The 23,186-nt window shown below is 34.3% G+C and overlaps 1 pseudogene across 1 annotated transcript; it reads left to right on the top strand.

Moving 5' to 3' along the window:
* Positions 1-3,661: 3,661 nt before the first annotated feature.
* LOC143572375 (protein TIFY 6B-like) lies at positions 3,662-22,964 on the top strand (annotated as a pseudogene). The gene is made up of 8 exons (XR_013142247.1): positions 3,662-3,701; positions 17,119-17,174; positions 18,291-18,421; positions 18,503-18,593; positions 20,481-20,784; positions 20,864-20,943; positions 21,449-21,988; positions 22,612-22,964. The product of XR_013142247.1 is annotated as a protein TIFY 6B-like (transcript).
* The last annotated feature ends 222 nt before the right edge of the window (positions 22,965-23,186 follow it).

Raw genomic sequence — 23,186 nt, 5'->3', positions numbered from 1 at the left:
GAAAGCATGATTTATTGGATTTTTTGGTGTACTTTTTGTAATGGACAATAACTAATAGGTATGATAATGGCTTTCGCTTGGAAATTAATTTATATGGCATGAGCTAATATGATTCTTGGAATTAGAACTTCACAAAAAAGAGAAAGGATCAAGAGAAAACTCATCTTTAGAGAGAAAACTTAAAAACTCTTAAAAAATTATTTTTAATTAAAAATTAAAAAATATTTTCAAATTTCTGTTTTTGCTATTATTCTTTATTTTCTTACCCTTTGCTCGAAAAAAATAAAAATAAAATAAAAAAAGCCCGCTATAATGCACATACGTATTACTATGCGATACCGTTGTATTACACATGTGTATTACTATGTATTTTTGAGTTTAATAGTGTTTAATTGCATATATTCAATATTTGTGTATTGTATATGTGTAGTAGTGTTGTATTATATGAAATAATAATAATAATAATAATAATAATAATAATAATAAAAGTCGATATGGTGCACATGTGCGTTAATGTTGTATTACATCTACGTACTAATGTGTATTCGATATGTGTATTAGTCTTATATTGCATATATACAATAGTGTTTATTAAATATGTGCAATAGTGTTGTATTCTATGCAATACAAACACTTTTGTATATATGCAATGCACACTATTACACATGCACATTATATCGACGAGGTTACCGACAAGGTTTTTTTTTTGAACCAATAACAACATATAAAAATAATGGAAAAAAAAGAAACTTAAAAAAAATTTAAAAAAAAGTTAAAAATAGTTTTTTAACAGTTTTTAAGTTTTTTCTTTAAAAGGAGTTTTAACTAGATCTCATCCTCACAAAAAATGTGCAATTTAGAATGCATTAACACGACAAAAAGTGATTCATGGTTATTTTATTATATTCATATCTTTTGATACATGTATAATTAATGTACGAAGTGTTTTTAAATGTCCTTGCGGCCTTAAGATTACAGGTGTTGACAGGTTTGCAGGCATAGAAAAATAACATATATTTTCACTTACGACTGTTGACAATGTAACTATCAATTAGTAAATTTTGGATGTGAGTTAATTTACTATTCCTTGAACAATGAAGTACAGTGAAGTAGTATAACTCACGAAGCATCATGTAATTTGTGTTCGATCATGGTTGGTGATTTCAATGAGGAGCGAAGGAAATTAGCGTTCATTATAATGCAAGTATAGTCTTCAACGATTTTGTCAAAATTTCGGCTCTATAGGAGTATTCATGGGAGAACAACAATTCACGTACATCTTTGATGATGGGGGTAAGCTAAGCAAGATTGATTGGGTGCTAGTTTGTAGTGAACTCAAAAACAAATAGCTTAATGTTACTTTTAAAGCTCTTCCTAGAGAATAACAATTTCTAGATAACCAAGAGTGTCCGAGGCCAGTTAATGCAGAAGACTGGGAAAAGAACAGGCTATGAACATGGTTAAACCAGCTTTTGGGATATATTTAATCGTTGTTGTGGAGTTATGTGGGAGGGGAAAAGGGGGGGGGGGATAAGTTTTTCTGTCCAGATGGTTTTACGTGTTTTTCATTAATAAATATTGGGACTCGTTGTTCACCGACTACCATGGACTGAACAATGTAACTATCAAAAATCGTTTGATTTCAGTTGGGCATGATGTTAAGTTGAATGGGCAGTGGGAAATTTCATGTTAGAACATGGCAAGAAAAGGAGATCATTATATATTGTCGACGTATTATCAGAATGCTTTGATCTAGTTCTGATGAAAGACAAAGTTCAGTTCATAGAATCTCGTGAGTAGAAGAGCTGGGTTCGTTTTGCAAGTAAAAAACCCATAGCTAAAGTGAAAATCCATAATTAACGAGCTAGGAAGGTTACATCACTCAAAGGACATCGTGACAGTGGGAGCATAGGTCGTGTTTCGGTTAAATTCCAGGTCAAAAATGGATTAAGAAAACCAACATTCCAAGTGGCAGATCTAGTAATTTTAGTCAACGGGTGTCAAAAATGGTCAACCTAGAATGGGTCAAACAAAAAACAACAGGTCAAACCAAAATGGATCAGGTCAAAATAATTATATTAAATAAACCACATATAGAAATGTAAGCAACAAATTTAATCAAAACATAATAAACAAAATATATATAAATTGACAAAATTTCCATAGTTATCATAGCTCAAAGATATACCATTAAAAATATTACAAAGTTAAATAGTGTAGAACTATAAATATGAAATGATATTCTAAATATCTTATATTTGGCCAATTTTCATAATGGTCCAATTAAACTCAAGAATTTATCACTATATTAATAACTAATTAATGAAGTGGTTAAACGATTAAATAATTTGACCTTAATTGTTATTTTGTGTAAAGCAAAATTAAGCTTGCTTTTGACAAACTAGGCTTAGAAAGTTGGGTTTAGGGCACTAAAAAACATGAATGAGGCACTTGGGGTCTTTGAACTTAATATATTAGAAATTTATTGAAGAAAATATGAATTTGAGGGGTTGCCTACGCTCCCCCCTAACCCAACACTGAATCCTCCCCTGATTATTTCCAACTAAAAAGAAATCTCAGATGGATTACTTGCTGAATATGAAGAGTTTTTGTTCTCATAATTTCTTAGGATCTGACACTTTGTTTCAATGGGAGCCAGTAGGTACAAAGAACATGTCATGCATAGTTTTAGCTGTGACTGATATGCTGGAACTCGGGGGAGCTTCCCCAGACCTCTAGGTTAACTGAAGAGAAGGCGATGGCAACTATGTGAAGCTTAATGTTTAGATTAAAGAAGTCCAATAAGGAATGCTGACGAGAGTGTTCAAAGCCTTGAGTAGAAGAATGTTGGGTCCTTATAGGCCTTTTGTATTTTAGTCCTGATTTCTTAGTTGAATTTAAAAGAGGCGACATGTGTGGGGCAGGCGACCCTAAGCCCAGCCTGGTTATATTTCTCATTTACTAATAGAAACCCTAGTTGTTTATCAATATATATGATCTTATGTACTTTGTATTAATCATTTGTTACTCAATAAAGAATACCTAGTTGCTACTCGTGAATGCCGGTTAGATTAGACCAAACGACATTAAATCCTCATGCCGTTTGTTGTTTTCGTGTGTGTGCAGATCCTAACAACAAAATTATCATCCCTAAGTGTAAAGAGGATCTGTCCCAAAGTCCCTTAACATATTACGTAGTAATAAAATGGCATACAGGAAACATGCTTTATTCAATAAAGTACTTCAAACACAAATTTAGCGATATCACGAAACTTTGATTATTAGTTTTCGTTCTTATTGACGTTAGCTAAACTAGTGCAAGACGCTTGTTACGATTAAGGAAAGCAGGGATGAGTTGATTCACATGGTCAGGGAATTGCTCGTGAACAAAATGACACCCATTAGACACATATATTATATATATAGTTACCATAGAGTGTAATTTAAACATGGCTGTTGGATAAAAATCCAAGATTGATTCTCAGCCTTTCGATAAGCCTATAGTGAAATTTAAATCTGACCGTTCGATAAGAACCAAGATTGATTCTCAACCCTCCAATAAGATAAAAAAACAATTTATTTTCCTCACGTGCTATCAGGTTTCTTACTGCAGTTACTGGCGGTTTTCCCCAACCCACCCCCATATTTTGCTCCGGCATCCATGGCTCAGAATCCTAATGTGATATTTGAGCCAAAACAAGGTACACCTCAGTACATATTTACCGATTAAGCAAATAAACGCCTTTTGTGTAACAAACGAACGATTAACCGAACGGGTCGGGTTATGACCCAGATATCTCGAGGGGCCATCTATAAGTGATATACGATCTATACAAGCTAAAATATTATAAATATGGTCTTAGTTTGATAGCAAACAAGTTAAACGAAAACATGCTCGTTTAACTACCCGCTATAGATTTAAACGCAAAAGATAGTTACAAACCAAGCATTGTATCACCCGTTAAGCCGAAAAAGACTTACCAAACACTTATTTGAAATGTTTTAAGCGATCCGTGAAAATATTTTTGATTTTTACAAATATCTATGTTTTTATAATTTTACACAAGACTAGCCGAAAAACGCTCGTTTTCGCGCTGTTTAACGCACCCGATAAGTTTTTCGCACCAAAAACCAAACCCGAACTAAATTTGGACCGAGCTTTTCGTATTTGGGCTTGAGAAACCAGATCATTGGGCCAAAACAACCCATCATGGGCCCAATCTTTCTTCCGATCGGCCAGCCCAACCCACCCCCCCCCCCCCATTCTTTTTATAAACTTGTTTTACAAGCTTGTTTATTCATTTTGGTTTATAAAAACTGAGGTCCAAGCAGCTGCAAGCTGAATTTCCAGAAACCCTTCAAACCCTAAGGTAAGGAGCTTAAATAAGTAGCTTTTGTAATTGTTTAACCTTGATTAATACCATAAAAACATGTCTTGGTTACTAAAAATCATTCCTAGCCGTGTAAAAATCCTAAAAATGGTCCATAAACATGTTTTGATCATACACATGGTAAGGAACCTGTTTTGATAGTTTTTTGGCCATAAACACGGATTAAAGGGTTGAAACGGCGTTTTTACGGTTCAAAAGTTCGTTTTTGTGCACTAGCCGAAACCCTAAGTTAAGGGCTGTTATGTTGATGAAAAATTGCTTGGTTTGTGATATAGGACTTTTACCTAGCTTTCTTAGAAGTACAAGAACCTGAAAACTTGATTAAAAAGTCGGAAACGAGCCAAACCCGCTAAGGTAATGCCGAAACACTCGCTTACGGGCTGTTTAGGTTAAGGTTGTGATGTGCATATTATTAGGCCTTGAAATTTTTCAGAAACATTAGGGACCATGTCAATGAGTCCCTGTTCAAATTTGGTAATTTTTCAACCAACCGAGAATATTTGGCGAATTTATTACCGAATTTGGACGTTTATTTGAGAAAAATAGCTAAAATACTTCAAAATTTATGAAATTTTTCTGAGAACTCAGATTTTATGTATTTTTATAACATATGAATTTTGGAATCATTTGGAGAATTTTAAAGGTATTTTGTTTATATGCGTTCGTGTGAATTTTTATAGCCGAATTTGGGCCGAAAAGAATATCGCACGAACTTTATACATTCTGGAATTGATACAGGTTGATTTGGGATATGATTTGACCATTCAGGAATTTTTGTGGAATTTTTGGAAATTGTTTGGGATAAACGGACGATTTTCAGGCGAAATATAGCTGATAAAATGAATTTTTATAAATTAATAAATCAGTAAATAAGTTCCAGAAATATTTTTATAAAAATATACATATTTTAATTGATAAGTGGTTAAATTTTCATAATTTAATGATTAACGGTTAATTAATTATGCTAATTTGAATATTAAACAAATCAGTTTTTATAAAAACCGGCAAGTTTGCGACTAGCGAATCTGCCGGAATATCAAAACACCAAGTGTGATCAAAAATCATATTTTTGGATTAATTAAGTAAAAACGAACTTTTCTATGAAAAACCTGGACAATCCGGATGGATTGTGCGCGTTTCTTCTTAAATCAAACTGAATAAACGGAAACGGGCCCCGTGGCTAATCCGGGACCCCAGTATGTGATCTTTCTTTATAACTTAATCATGTTATTAATCAATACATTTACCCAAGCTTATTTTCCCATACTGTTTTCTGAACGCGTAAACGAGTAACTTGGCCCAGCTGGGAAAACGGGAATCTGAGCCAAGTTCGTTTTAAGTATTAGACATTGAATAACATCACAACCTAAGCCTATTGCCACTTTCTGGGCGTTCCAGCTACACCCAGATTAGTTATACAGCCCAGTTTAGTATTGAGATTATAATAATATTAAAATATTAATATTATTATAATATTGATTATAGGAACTACTGATAGCAGACCGAACAAACCACGAGCTTATACAGTACTGAATATCTACTAAACCGTGAGTTTCATGACCCCACTTTTAAACTGTTTCACGAACTTTTGGGGTGAAAAGCATGTTTGATTACATATACATACCTGAAACATGTATTGATGTGAATTATCTAAGTGCTAACACACAAAAGTCCCCACGATCACAGTGATTAACTTCGAGCCGGTGGCTTGTGAATAGTACTATTGGTTTGACAAACCCAAACGGAATCGGCTTGGTTTCCGTGTCACATAGCGCCGTTTGCACATGACCATATTTATACAAACAGGCTATGTAGTGTTAGAGATAGCTACCGGGGCATGTTGTGGGCGGAAAGGGGCCACAGTGGTTAATGGAGTGTGGGAAATGGATGCACGCAGCACATACAGTCAAGGCTTCACTGTAGCTTAGCATAATTACATCATTTATATACATACATACTTATTTCTTGATTACAAGTGTTGACTTGTGAATACTCATTACTGATTTCTTGAAACTCGTGAAACTCACTAACTCTAGTAGTTAATCCGTTTTAAACTGCTTTTCAGGTGTACCTAAATTGGAATGATTTTGTGATCTATTACTTGCCTGAGGTGTGTGGTTGATGCTATGTGAATAGAAGCAAGGGCGATAGTAGTAAGAATGTATAGTTAACGAACTAGTTTTGTTTGTATCGCCTAGACTGTAAAACAATTATAGAACGAAGAAATGTAATATATTGTAAATTAGTTTGTAATGTTTCTTTATAAACAATGTGTTGACATCAGAGGTGTCTGTTACATTCCCGTTTTACGCTTCTGCATTGTGCTAGTCGGGGTGTGACACCTAATCGACGTACAATCACATTCATTCATCTTCCAAATTCAGTTTTGCCACACCCACCATCAGTCCTTCAATTTCGTAGCTAACCCAAATTGCGGCCGAAAGGTGATCGCTTTAACCACCGACAATCGGAAACAACCATTTGATTTAGGGCTCGGTGTTTGTTTGTTTGATGATTCTGATATTTAATTTTGGATTAATTTTATACACACCGGTCTTTAAAGGTTTTTCGAATCCTCCTGTGTGATATACTTTGATTGATGATGCCAGAGAGGAGGAGCATAAAATTAAAGTTGTAATTCTAATTATGTTCTCAGTTTTCAAACTTTCAGGGATCATTACTTTGGGTGTTCATTGTAACAACTCGGATTTTTTTTCCGCATACCACTTATATCTATAACCTGACCCGTCCTAGGATCGGGAAATTTTAACGATGAAAGTATCACGTTTATCGAGAAATATTTATACAATTTATATTTATTTATATATTTATTTAAAATACATTTAGCTTTGAAAAGTATACAATTTTAACCCAAGCATAAACTTTAAACCCTTATTGTTTCCATATGAAATCTCTAAGGGCTAATTTGCAAATTATACATATCATCTTCATAACCCAGTTACCCAGACCCGTATCCATACCCGAATACCCGTAACTATGACCCGTTTAGTTTACTTGAACCTCAATTAACGATCTAAACATGGAATTGAATCATGGTTGAGATTGCTATTACCATTAACGGCCTAACCGTCATACATAATTAGGAAACAAGATCTTATAACGACGCGAATTGACACATAAACTAACCTCCGTGACCTACAAATTGAATATATAACCTAGGATTGTTTATAACTCAATTCCTCGTGCCTGAACCTCCCTAATACCATCGCCAACCAAAGCCCCATGGTTAATTGGATTAACATCGTCTGGTGAGACCCCGTTCGTCGCCATCTTTGCGGCCCTGTATACTCGCGATTGACCCGTGTTAAATCAATGATTTAGGTAATCAATTACATGGTTTTGTTCGTCTTGCTTCGCTTTACAATAGCTCTAACGTTAATTTATCAAACGACTAACGGTTTGATCAATTGTTGATCTAGGGTTCTTGAATGTAAACTGGATGTTGTTTATAAGTTACTGGTTCAAAGTATTAATCAAACAAAACCCCCTAGCCACTGGACTAAGGGTGTGCGTGTTAAGGGTTCTGGCTGGGGGGTCGCGGGTTCGAACCCCACCCAGCCCGATATTTTTGGTATTTTATTTATTTTAATTGGTTTAATTATTTAAATATATTATAATTAATATTAAATATTAAGTAAACAATATTTTATGCAAACCGACGTCATAAAAATTAAACGTTTTGTGTCGGCTAGTTTCATTACATGTTTTAGTGTGTGTGTATATATTTCTTATTAATAATAAATCATTTTTTTTATTAAAAACCGACACTAATATTGGTGTTTCTTATTGTTAAAATATCTTTATAAAAATTGCTTATATTTTATTATATTCTATATATTTATATCAATATATATACATATATATATTATTTGTTTTAAATAAAATTATAATAAATATATTAAACATGTTAATATATTTTTACCATTGGATTTCGTTAACGATTTTAAGATATAAATTTTATTATAATTATACATTTAAACGATTATTATTATAATAGATCTCAACTTATATTTATTCAAATTAATTAATTGTAAGTTTGATTATACATTAAACAATGAATTTTTATAATTAAATAATAATAATTGTAGAGATCAATTGTTCAATCCATAACATACCAATCATAATTGTAACTCAATCCATATCGAAATCCTAAATTCGTTATACGTATTACATCATTTATAACTCGTTCATAATATTATATTATTTAATTAGGATTCTGGTCGGTAATTCTCGAAGATTGTGATTATCGCTTTCTTGTCATGTTCATTCCTGTTTGGCTTAATCGATCAGGTGAGTTTGATCATTCCCCTTTTTATACACTGCTTTCTAACGTTTTGGGGACATATGCTTACTTACTCATATTTTCTATTCTATATATATACTCAAAATCGCAAACATAATTATTGTGTGAAAATTCAAGTAGATTTTGGCACGGGTTATCTTATGTGATATGTAACACCCACAAAATTTTGGTTCAAATTTGACAAGTTTATAAAGATAAAGGACCAAAAATATTTATGGGATATGTAATGGGAAAAGTAAGATAAAGATAAGAAAGAATTTTTATGTAAGGAAATTTCATCCCACATGGAAAGTGAGAAAGAAATGGAAACACTATATAAGGAATGAGTTTTCCATGGTAATATTCTTGTATGGCTAATCACTCGCACTAGTCCTAGCGGAGGGTGCGAAGCACCCGACGCGCATGTGCACGGACACGGACTCGGACTCAGGCGATGGGCGTAATGTGGCGTTTTAATGGCACACTTTGCACTTCGCACGTTCGCATCGTCGCGAGCCACATAAGGGTCCCTTTAGTATTTTTGAACTATGGAAGATAGATCAAGAAGTGACGAGTTAACAAAGTCCAGGGGCTGAAAATAAAATTCTGGGTTTCTAGACCCATCGCGCTACGCGATGGGTAGATCATGCCGATCATCGCGCTACGCGATGGTGTTTCCAAGGAATTTAGAAAAAGGGGCGCCGCGCTACGCGATGGTCCAGAAGGAAGGGGTTATCGCGCTACGCGATGACCGGGTTAAGTAATCAGTGCCACGTGGCCAAACACGTGTCCACACGTGGCATCACCTTATAAATTGCGGCGTCACGCTACGCGACGGCCTAAGGAAAAGGGCGTCGCGTTACGCGACGGTCCCCAAAATTTTGCTTATAAAAGGGGGCTACGGGTTTGAAGGCAACTCATCCCAAAAACACTTTTTATTACACACACTTAACATTGGGATGCGTGCCCGATAATTGTGAGGTTCCGAGGTCTTGATTTCTCGTAATTCACGCAAGAATTGAAGTTCCGACACCCCGTAGATTTGTCAAGCGATTTAGAAGCAAGGGTACTGACGGTTTAAGCTTTAAATCGCGATAAAGAGTAGAAGTGCTGCTCGATCAATCTTAGGCGTCTAACTCTGAATACCCGTGTGAGGTAGGGATTCCGCTTAAGTATTATTTTATTATAATGGCTTGGGCCATAGTCGGGGGTATAGCCGAACCTTGATTACAATTAAGTATAATATACCTTTTCATAAATAAAGGTTATAGTTAAAGTATTGTTTTTTTGTGATTAAGAAACGTAAGGAATAAAATAGTATTTTTTGTGATTAAGAAGTGTATGTAAAGGTTATAATTAGATTAAAGTTTCTTCTTGAAGAAGAAACCCGATATGAATGTTTCTTCCTGAAGAAGAAACATAGTATATGATTAATGAATAGACAAATGGACTAAAGATCCAAATGTTTTATAGAAAGAAATGAATTGTCAAAGTTAAGCTATACAAAACAGACTATAGGTCTGAAGCTAGATCGTTGATCTAGATATTTATACAAAGGTTGTTCTCGTACTATAGGTCCGAGATAGAAAGAATGTATAAATCAGAAAGATACACTGATCAAGAACAAAGGTGAATACGTCCAAACCTTTTTATAATGTGAAATGTTTTATGGCGTGAATACGTCTATGTACTGTATATTTTGAAATGATATTTACCCTTTGAAACTATGGACTGTTATCCATATGTAAAGAGTTATGAAAGTATTTGCATGAGGGTTGGTTCAAATCCTCTAAAAACGTTTTGATACAAGGTAGTACTAAACACTCAGGCTAAAATACATGTGTCTGGATCCAGTCATATATGATTTGTAGTAGGCCACTACAATCATACTGACCATGAGGAAAGTGACTGTCTCTAGGGCGAGTGAAGTTCGATTATGTGGTCTATTGGTATTTTTAGTTCTGATGAGATGGGATGAGGCCCACTGAGTCGTTGAATGCTATTGGTGTTGTGTCATAACGAAGATGAATTGTATATGATTATGTATAATGAATTATGAAAACCTTTTTGTTGAGTCAGCGTTATTCACCAGCACATAGCTGACGTATTTTTCCCCACATTTCAGGGAAACAATAAAGGTTAGAACAGACAAGCAAAACAAAATAAAAGATTGGAGATATAGTCATTAGAGGTGATCTGATGGCTCAGATATTTTATTTAAAATACTGTGAAGAATCATATGTTAAAATGACAGGTATTTGAAATATTTAAACGGGTATTGAATCCCAAGTTTTCAATATAATGATATTTTATTCAAAAAGTCTTCCGCTAAAAAAACGAAACTTTGATATATTTACAAAACAGGTACCAACTATTGGTCATACGCATAGGCCCTAGGTCGGGGTGTGACATGATATATGACCACAAATATTTCAGGCGCACCCTATGGAAGCGTACACTATTTGCCAGCTCATAATCGCAGCCATGTGGGACGTTTCCTGATCATTGTGGCTTTCTGCTAGCATTACGTCAATTCGGTACTCCCATTACTGGAGTTGTCAGTCCTCATTCCCCAAAGGTACATTGAGGTTGCTGAGTCATCTCAGCTCCTCGGTGGTTAAGTGTAATGTCTCAGGTCTCCACTAGGGTGCGGGTCCCACTACTTGCCGGCACGGGTGGTTAGTGCGAGTTCCATGACTAGCGTGTCACAACTTATGCAATGGTGGCGATTAGGAGACTAATGGTTATGTTTTCGGGAAACGCAGTGTGAGTAGATGAGGAGGACGAAATCCATGTGACATCATTATCCGTACAAAGTAGTATATATTATTCAAATGTGGTATGTATGCAATGAAAATGTTTATTTGAGTCAACAGTTATAGACTAGACCTTCTAGTTCGCTATAACCAATGGCTCTGATACCAATCTGTCACACCCCGCTAAAATGGAAACGCGGGCGCGTGACGTCATGCATACCGTAAGCATATGATTATCGCCAACATAAATGTATTAGGATACCAATAGTTTTAAAAGTGTTTACAAACCATAATTTGTTTTTAAGCAAAAGTAGTTAAACATCAAAATGGTATCCTAATTGTACAATGAGGTCCCGTCTTTATGATTCCTTACGTGTGTTGTTAGTTCCCTGAGAAACATACGTTTTAAAATGTCAACACAATGGTTGGTGAGTTGCCAGGTTTTGAGATTCAATATGAAATCACGTTATTCATAAATCATTTAATCAGTTCGCAAACAAGTATACGATAATTTGTTGAAACAAATACGATGATCCTCCGTAGACTAGCTAAATCTACGAATTAATATGACGAACCCTGAGCCTATAATCAAACCACGACTTATATCCTTTTGCCTTGTTCAAATCTCACAGATGGAATATACGCACCCTGTTTCGATGCAATATCGGAGGTTAGAGCGACTAACCTAAAATAGGGGGAAATGTCAACGTAAATAGTACTATCCGTATATTCCTTTGGCTAACTCCGTTAGCTAATGGTTATAGTATGCAAGCAAGGGACTTTTAGCACTACATAGTTCAACTCATGTTCGCATAAGGATTGGTGTTTTGTTTCTAATTATCGTATATAAAAGCAGTTGTATATGTTTTCCACCCCGGATTTATAAAACAATAAAACGGTAAAACAGTTAAAGGTGTTAGTGAAACTCACCTCGTACGTTCAGTATTCAATTTGTTAGCAATTTCAGTTTGGACCTGGGTCCCCTGCCTTCACACGTCCTAAACGCGTAAGGTCAATTAGTTACCGTTATCGACTCGCAAGTCGGTTTATGCTAGTCGCTTTCACCCAACCGGACATTTCGTTTATTATATTTGTGTCGGTTGCTTTCACCAGCCAAACGTGTCGTTTATTACATTTGTGTCGGTTGCTTTCACCAACCAGACGTTTCGTTTATTATATTATGTCGGTTGCTTTCACCAACCAAACGTTTCGTTTGATTTCTGGATGACCCGTTGGTGACAAGATTTTGTATTCTTTTTGAAAGTAAATATTTATATACTTTTATAAATATTAAGAATATAATTCTTCTTGGTGTTGTTTTTATTTAGACATAATTGATTCGTTTGATCGAGTAATAAATATACATTTATTTCTAAGCATTGATTCTTTAAGTCACGACAAATATTCTAGTAAAATATAATGTAACTATATTTTCGTTCATAACTATCCAAACCACCTTCATATACTGTTTCGGCCGTTTAACTCGTAAAAATTTTTATTTTTACGCCTAACATATATATTTCTCCATAACATATATTTCATTAAGTCTGTTTCTTCGTTACTTTGTCGTTAATAATATTTATATTCGTTATTTTTCAACGACAATTTTTATATAGATTTTATTTTAAAATCATGTTCAAAACTTATAAAATCCATTTCTATTTATTTTATTTTACACAATGCGTTTGGACTTAAAAAAATTCTTTTATTTTGTATTGAAATCGTGTGTACTTGTTTAAACATATTTTCTCATAGAAATCTCTTAAACAACATGCTTAGTCATGAAAAGTTATATTTTTCACAAATCTCATGTCTAGATATGTTACCTTTTTAACCAAGTGTTAACCATATGTCCACTTTATTAACATCATTCTTCCATTTCAAACCTTCTTAAGATATATATATATATATATATATATATATATATATATATATATATATATATTATTAAACAACTAACACTTTCTTAGTGTGTAAGCATATTAAAACTTATTATTTTTTTTAACCAACATTTTATTAGTTACTCTTTCAAATCCCTTATGCACATTTTGTTTCGGTTCATGTATTTAAAATTTATTAAACAAATTAGTGTTCATCTAGATTGTTGGGTGTGGAGCTAGCATAATCGCACTTTATATAAATATAAAGATAGTTTTAGAAGAGTACGTAATGCTCACGACGCTCTAATATTTGGGTTCGTTTAGGATGATGAAACAAGAAAGCTTGCGCTAGTTTCCACTTTGTGATGCCCAGTTCGACACTTAAAGCTCCAAAATCCTTGCTTTAGCTTAGAAACTGGCAACGGCACCATGCGTTCGGTTTACGGGAAGAGACTGAAGGGTGTTTCGGGTCGGTTTTGGAGCTATAACCGGGTAGAGGGTCGGTGGTAGATGGTGTACCGGTGGAGGTGGTGTTTGGCGTTGAAAGGTGGTGGTTTCTCCGGGTGGTGCTTCAAGAGAGCGTGTGTGGCCTTCTATGGGTGGCCGATGATGGTGGTTTAAGGTGGTGGAAGAATGTTTCCGTAAAGGAGGTGAAGGTGGTGCTGGGTGACGGGTGGTGCTGCTGTTGCCTTGAGACTAAAAAGGGAAAGTGGCGATGATGGTTACTGCCGATGGTGGAGGTGGTCGTGGCTGGTGAAGGTGGCAGTTGGTACGTAGTGATGAGGCAGTGGTGTTACAATTGTGACGGTGCTACGTAACAGTGCCGGCCGGTGGTATGCGGTGGCGACGACCTGTGGTGATGTATTGCGGAGGTGTTACGGTGGCCGTGAGGAGAGCGGGAGACGGTAACGGTGGCAGTTAGGGGCTGGAAATACCAAAGAAGAGGAGAGGAGTGGTGGTTGATGGTGTTTTGTGGTGGTGCTTTAAGAGAGAAAGGGAGTCGTGAATGTATGTGTGCGTTTGTAGCAGTGGAGTTTATCATCCAAGTATCCAAGCTTGTTTGTATATGAATAATCTTTGGTGTTTGATGCATGCAATATAATAATCTATGTGAAGTGTTGTGGTGAAAAAAAAATCAACATAAGGATGTGGGTTAGACATGGAATGATAGAGTATGGGAATGAGATTTGGGGTTGGTAGATTTTTTTTTGCCAGAAGTGATGATGATAAATTGGTGTAAAATCTTTTGACTTGATATTGATATACATGTATATCATGGCTTTGATTCTTAAACAGGGAAAGAAAACGTGTGTGTGTGTGGGTTTTGAGTCTGCCACCCATGGGAGAAGGTGGAATTATTGGTGTATTATATATAGTGTTCATGCATGTAGCCATATATGTATACATGTATTTTGAGGTTGTGGTTTTGGACTAGAATAGAATTAGACATATAATAATAATTAGGTGTTAGTTTTATGGAGATTTGATTCTATTTTACGAGAGTTAAACGCATTCATGCTTCGTGTTTAGTAATTAGAACCCCAAATTATACATATAGATAAATATCGGTGGCTGGCGTCGCAACGCCACCGAAATTTAATGCTTTTTTTTCCTTAAATACATAAATTATCTTTTTTTTGTTTCGATACATAAACAAATGTAAACGGAACTGATCAAGTTCGTGTCGACTCCTTGCTACAACGCTCAAGTTCCCAACTGGCCGAAGTACAGTAATGAGCTACCATAACGAATCGGAGTACCGACACCAAAAATTTGAATAGATTTGCTACCTTAACATTCGTGTTTTTACCACACACTAACATATTGTACGTTAATGTATCGCCGTGTTGTCGCAACGCGGCGGGTACAAAACTATTTAATTATTAAACACTCAATAACTAGATCTGTATTCGTTATTGGTATTTTATAAATATATAATTATAAAATATAATCGCATAATATAGGATCAAATCTTATTGTTCGCTAAATACATTTGAGTCGTTTAAACAAGTTATCACCAACGCTCGTATCCGTTAGATAAAATCCAAAAGTTCGAGTAATTTCAAAAAGTATTGTGCATGTAGGCTTATGCTAGACTCATTGTGTTTAAACTTTACAAAATTTAATCTAGAGGGAATTAACGTGAATAAATCATGTTTAGAAATTGTACGGAAACTGGATTAATTTACGGAGTGTCACATCATTTATCAACTATATATATATATATACACTATTATTTAATGTGTCAAAATTGGTGATCATCTCACTCAACATTTGTCGTTGGCAAACTCCATTTTCTACGCATATGCAGGTTGTTAGTATTGAAGATTGAAGTTGGACATGTAGACAAGACTTTACGATATTATCAAGTTAAACTTTATTTGAACTTATATTCGTGTATTGTAAATTGTTTATTGTATTTGAGTAATGTGTGTATAATTGAATAAAATAATTAATTAGATATTATCACTTATATTCAATGATAGTATCTTCGAGCTGTGAGCAATCGGATCACGTCCCGGTATTTCCGCCTTAGGTTGGGGTGTGACATTCATAATCATTACTTTGTTTGATGATTAGTTTTAATTTCAATAGGCCAGGGGTATATCAACTACCCCACCCATGTGAAAATTTCAGGAAGAAATGAAGACATTAAAAAGGTTTGTGTTACTGATTTTGTTTTACTAATTTAATCCATATTGTATTCGTTAATTTGTATGTTTATCGTCATCATTTGCAATCCTTCATTCATAACAGATATTTGATGTTCCTACCTTATCTTGCATCTCCTACTTAATTTCTTCTAGTTATTGTCTCAAAAGCTGTGTGAAGAATGCATGTTGTGAGTAAACCGTGCTCCTTTCTGTGTGAAGGATAGCTCATTCTAGAAGCGTCGGCAATCACTCACAGAACAAAAAGGGTATGTATACTGAAAATTCATTAAAAATACACTACCAGTTAAACCAGATATAGTGATGCATTGAGCATCTATATTAGGAGCATGCAAAGTCGGTTCGGTTCTGTTATGGAGGATTAACCATAACCAAGCTTCGGTTATAGAAGTTTGCTTAACCATAGCCATAAACGATGAGTTAACCATCAGTTATGGGTCGGTTTGGTTAAGATTGGTTAATTATCCAATATATATTTTTTCTTTGTTCTAAATAAAAGTGATTCTAGCGAACTAAACTCAAGGAGCCATGTGACGTCAACAACTAAAATCTATATAATTATCTTTATTTTCAACTTGAATTTTGCACCAAAGCTCAGTTTGAATATACAGAGGATTAGAGTGTTCAACTGGGCGGAAGTTTAAAAGCTAATTAAAAAAATGGCAGAAGTAAAATGGTGCATTTATTTCACTAGGATTAGTAACATTACTTTTTTTCCCCATTTTAACAGGCAGGGGTGTTAAATTCAACTGCCCAAATCGTAATAAACTAGTCTGCATATGAGATTCAAAGATTCGGTTTGGTTTCGGTTAAAGTCGTTTAAAAATACACATTAACTATAACCGTTTGACACTAATTGCATGAGTGAGTCATGACTTCATGGTTTTTTTTCTCTAAAGAATACACATTAACTTCATGTTTATGATACTTCATTAACCATTTTTATTTTAAAGTTATTCTGTTATACGTTGATTTACAAGCACCTTAGTTTGCTCCACTTTGTTTTTTTGATAAGGGGCTCACCAACTAAAAGAAACACACAAAGTTCAGAATTAACACTGACAAATTGCGCAACAGTTAATTTAAATGGTGATGACAAAACTTTTCTTGTACCAGATCTTATATGTGATGCTGCCAACGGGTTTTTCTGGGAAATACACTTAGATTTGGAGGTAAGTATTGGTGGCTGTTTTTTTTTTTTTTTGGTACCTTTTCTGCAAGTAACTCAGAAGTGCCATTTGTCCTAAAGTTTTTGCAGCAAAGGAAGTTAGGCACGAAGAAAGTAAAGTACTTATGTGCTCCTTGAATCAATTTATAGATGCCACTTGATGTTAAGAATTAGTTTTGTGTGACTTATGTTTACCAGGAAAATCAGAAATGTTAGCTTAAAAGGAATTGGGTTAAATGGGTCGAACGATGCGGAAAAGTTTGTTTTTAATGTATAAAAACTCATAAATCTTCTTTCTTTCTTTCTTTTTTTTTTCTAAATTAGATTAACATAAAAACCAAATAATATAAATAGATAAAATGAATCACTACAATGATAAATTTGTCAAAAGTGTATTTTTAACGCATAGAATACTCTACTTTGATGGTTTTTTATTTTCAAAGTTAGATTATCATTTGAATGATATAATTCTTTGTTTATATGACACATTTCAAAGTTCCATAAAAATTTATAGAAATATGATTCTATTTATTATTTTACGGGTTTCAGAGCTAAAAGGCATTACAAGGTATTCACCATCTGATACAAGTTATCAACCAATATTGAGCTATTGAATTTTGGGTTGTGTTCGATCTCAAACGCGTGCTAAAGTGAGTCAAATGGTTCTATCTTTGTTTGGGTTGATTTGGGTCGTGTTTGGTGATTGATGAAGCTGCAGCTATTCAACTTTTTCATGTCCTTACACAGGCTTTCCAAGTCCATACTACATACTTAAAGAACTCTGTAGTCAACTGGTCTCTGTCAAAGATCTTTGTCTAAACTGTAAAAACATTCTCAAATAGTTGAATGTATTTTAAGGTTGTTGATGAACCTTATGAACAGTTGAAGCTAACTTTTTTTGGTTGATTGATGTATCAGGTGCAGATGGTTCTGAAGGCATGAAAAAACCGTTAAGCCGGTGAACTTCAGGTTAGTTTTTGATCTTTCATTAAAAGATTTTCTTGAAATTGTATTATAAGTCACAAAATAATTAGTACAGCATTATTGGATATATTTAGAAACTAATATATATTTATTGCTTACGTTTTTATTTTACTATTTTCTGAAAACCATTGGTAAGCAAGTGGTTCCTATATTCGTGAGCCACCCGTTCTACCGGGCTCTGTCAAAGTTTGACAGTGTATCCTTTAAGCAACATGGAATTACGGTTCCATCCACTGGTTTCTTTCTTGCTGGAACCACCAAACCTTGGTATGAATTTTGTATTGTCTTATACTTTTATTCCATTTTGAGATTATGGTTTTTTAATTATTATTTTTGGGTCAATTGAAGGTATAATAATTCCAAGGTTTCTTGTGCTCCCGCTCAACTAACCATCTTTTATGGCAGGATGGTGAATGTGTATGATGATATCTCCCTTGAGGTATATAAATCAAATCTTTATTGTCAAAAATTAAATATTGATGATAAAAACTTTTAGTCTTTATTATCTTCTTGACTATTTTATTTAGGCTCAACCTATTGATGTGCTAAAAGTAGTTTAATATTATTAACTAAAATTACGCTAATCTAGACACGAAGTAATAAATTCTAGACTCTTAAACTTAACTAAACTACTAACCGGCAAGTGAACCGATGGACTCTAGTACAGCTAAGTAAGTCCAGATATCGAACCCACAAGACTCTTTAATTACGTTTACTAGCTAATTAGACTCAACTACAGACACGACTTATTTATTTATTATTTGCTTAAGGGGGGTTTTACTAATAAACTAATTTTTAAACTAATTAAGAAAACTAAAGACGACTAAACTTAGAATTTGGACTTAATTCAGATGATGACAAACAGCCACCTAGGCTAGAATCCCCTAAGTTTCAGTTATCAATTAACCGGGAGAATACTTAGTTATGGAACTGGGATCGTAAAATAGGCGCTTAAAAGAAAACCTGAACAAGACCCCTGACCCTTCTCAAGAGACACCTATGGGTTTCTAATAAGTTTTAACGCACACCAGTATTAAAAATCAAGTTTCCTTACGGTCACCTAATTAATTACAAACTGGTTCCTTTATACGAAATCCTACCTTACAACGCGGAAATCAAAGGCAGTCTAAAATATTTAATTAACTCGATAGACAAAATTGATCAATCAAACATAGACGGACTCCTTATGAAGAACTAATCTAGTAATCCTGATCAACAAAGACCTATCAACAACCTAGCACCTTACAGCTATTTAGGTTAGCAATACACTTAGATTTATTTAATTAAATAATATTATTTCTATGATCTTATTCGAAATCAATCATAAAATAGTCAAAAACACAAAGTAGATGACCTAATAGAAACCTATCATAATGACAAACAATAATCAAGACAATATGGAATAATAAAACTTAATTAAACAACCTCAAGCACACATCCGCATCAACTCAATATAATTAAACCTTTTACTAGTTCATAAAACCATAACAAAAAGCAAATCTCAAATAAAATCAAACGTCAATCAAAGGTTCATCATAAGCCTAGGCGGTCTAGAGGGTTTAGCCAACAACCATACTCAAGAACAAACCAAATAAATAAGGTTCAAATAATAAATTCATGACGAAAAAAATAAATTCAAACCGAATAATAATAATGTCTGAATGAGTAGGTGCTGAACTCTTTCTTCTCTAACTTTCTTCTTGGTCTTTTCTTGATTCTGGTCGAACCCCAGCCTTCGATCTTTTTCTTCTTTTTTTTTTGTCCGTAGGGTTCCTCCCTCTTTTCCAATTCTTATTAGGCTCCTATCTATAATATATAAAATAATGGTGGCCTCACCCCTCGTTTTTCTCTAGTCCACCGACTTCCAGAAACACACTAAATTACTTGTTTGGGCTTTTTAATTTATCCTTTATTCTGGCCCATATGATCTTTTAAATTCGAGCCCCTTTCATCTTGATTTGATCCTAGCAAAAATCAATAATAAATCAATGTAGACAATAAGTGAGCTTTCATTTTGAAAGCTGAAATATGGATATTACGTAAGATTGGTTTGAACTAAAGTCAACAAAATAATTGGTTTACTAAACCAAAAATTTGACATATATTCGTGCAACCTTTTGTTATTTTTCATTCTTCTATTTACATTCAAATATATTTTCTTGAATACACAGTAAATAATTAATATCAAATATATCAATTTAGCTTGTTGTCCCTTAAATCAATAAAATATTGATATGAATCAAGTAATAATAACATCTAATAAAAACATGGCTCAAAAGTATCTAAAAGCATAGAGAATATTTATATAATAATATGTTTATTTTAGACCTCATCACCTATCATGTTGTTGGTGGGAAATGGTGCATCCACAAGCACACCTCAGGCTAGGGTTCAAGCCCAGGTGCCGGTTTCAAGAACACCCGTAGGAAACATGGTTTATGTGACCCAACCGGTTAACCCGCAGCCTTGCTTAGCCATCTCGAGCCCGATGTCGGTGTCCCACGCCCTCTTGGCCCCACTTACAAAGATGAAGGTGCTACAACGTTCGGCGGCTCATGTTTACATGTTAGCAAAGTGGATAGCTCAAGAGTTATTAGTTCACTTGAAGAAGTTATGAGATCAGGTAACATGTTATTACTTGTAAGATTTTTCTTCCAACATGTTTCAAGTTATTTATAGGGAAGTTAACAATCAATTTGTGATATTCAGCTGTTCCCCAAGTGCAAGGAAGGCAACTTTGGCTCAGTTTATAGAGAAGCATAAAGAAAGGTATATATATACCTTCAAGAGTGTTTTGGACTTTTAACCCAGTAGTCAAATGTAAGCTTGGTAAAAACAAGTCAAAACAGGTTCAAAAATTATTACTTTGGACCAAATGTTGGCACAAACATATCACCATTGGCCCCTAAAATAAATGAAGGTTATTTTTTTTTCTGTAAAGTGCACCTGAAATGACCAAAATACCCTAAGTTTAAAAATGAAAAAAGAGTTATTAAAATCTCATGGCCCCCACTCTTTTTACTAATAAATTAAATAAACCAAAGAACCAAAAACAAAAATGTATTACTAAACCTTAAAAAAGGTATTTTAGACATTTAACCCAATAGACAAATGTAAGGCTCGCAAAACAGAAGGATTTGGTTGGGTTGGTTGGGTGACTTACGGGTCAAAACAAGTTTTGAACAAAATGGGTGCGGATCAAAACGGGTCATTTTGAAAATGATTTTTTTAATTGTGTTTGTAGCTTTTACTATTAAAGATAACATTTTTATATTAGTGTTTGATTACACAAAGTAATGTCTTCGGTTCCTTACATTGTGACCAAGGTTTCAATTGTCAGCGGTGGACCAAGCAACATGAATGTTGTAGCTGCAGCTGATGTCGGTATATTTAACTAGTGTTGGATGTTTTATGTTCATTGCGTGTTTTAGGAACTTTGATATATGTTTTATTGCATGTGAAGCGTATAAGGGAATTTGTGTTGATGTTGACCGCATAGGTAAAAAAATGCCATTTTTAGTGAACGGGTAAAAAATATAATTTTAGTAAGCGGGTCAAAACTTTCGATTTTAGTAAACGGGGCCAACATATTAGTTTTAATTAGCAAACAGGTCAAGACTATCATATTAAGTGAACGTGTCAAAATTACCATTTTTTTAAACGAGATAAAATTGTTGTTTTTAATAAACGTGTCAAACTTCTCATGACATGAAACATGTCAAACTTATCGATTTTCATGAACGAGTCAAAATTAACTATTTTCAGTGAATGGTTTTGAAGACTACAAAGCTCAAATGCTATGCAGGTGAATAACATGTCGGCTTATTTCATAAGGTTAGAAATTCTTTGCTAAGGCCCCCATTTTTTTACAATTTGCTACTGAAAATCTAGCAATTATTTTTTAGTGTTTTTTTTTTTAATTTTGATGTAATTTGAAACTATGAGAACATAGCTTTTTTTTGGTAGTAGTTGATCTTAATGGCTGTCAGAATAGACCAGTTGTGGTAGTGGATCTACAAATTTTCTGTTGGGGAGGGGTCAAAATATAGGTCAAATTAAATTGGGTTTGGTCAAAATAGGCCCGGTCTGAAAAAAGCAAATAAAAACAAAATAAATGAAATTAATCCGCTCAATAAACTTGATTATGTAAATACTACTAAACAAAACAAAAGGCTACCCTAAATAAAATTAAACTAAACTAAGGAAAGAGAGCCTATAATTTTGTTTATGTTAGAAATTGTCCGGGTAGAAAGGGTGGGTGACTGGCCACAGTCTCTAGGCTCAATGTGCTTTTCTGTGAAGCAATGTAAGCTGAACCACCTCAAAATATCTAACGTTTAAGCTGATATTGTTAATGTAGAACATGGCCCAAACCCAATAAATCCCCCCCCCCCCCCCACACACCCACACCCACACCCACACCCACACCCACACCCAAATCAACATATCAGTCCCAGATTAGCAACCCAAATGTTACTTTTGGCTTTAACTATAAACAAAAAAATGGGAAATTGGAAATCTAAAAAGGGGTCGGGTTGGACCAGTTTACATCATGACCACTGTACGTCTGTTAAACACATAAAAGTTCTTTAATATCCACAAAAAACTACTTGGTTGGCTTGGTGATGCAAGTTTTAAATAATATGTTAACCTACTTTCTTGCAGGTTTTCGTTGATGTATATGAAGATCCAATCTACGGGTGGCATACGGCTAATAGGTTATTATTATTTTTTTAAATGTTTTGTTCTCATACAAACTTGTGATCTACTTTCTTGTGGTGTATTGAACCACTTTCAATTATATGATATATAGTTATTCTTTTGCCAAGTATCTTTATGGGATTTTAGCAAGTATAGCTATCGTTCATGTTACTGAATTGTGTAGCGCTATATTCCCGCATTGATATTCCCGTCTACCGGACGGGTAAAGTACTAGTTGTTTTGTGGTTCGGTACATATTTCTTCACTGCCTCGCTCCTTGCGTATCCTCCATTCCTGGAATTTTCATCACGTAATCTTTCTCACCCATGGT

This window comes from Bidens hawaiensis, unplaced genomic scaffold, assembly GCF_021521415.1.
Source record: "Bidens hawaiensis isolate Kalapana, Puna unplaced genomic scaffold, B.hawaiensis_p1.1 tig00025819_1, whole genome shotgun sequence".
NCBI lineage: Eukaryota > Viridiplantae > Streptophyta > Magnoliopsida > Asterales > Asteraceae > Bidens > Bidens hawaiensis.
Note: the sequence above shows the minus strand (reverse complement) of the source record. Positions and strands in the feature narration are given on the sequence as shown.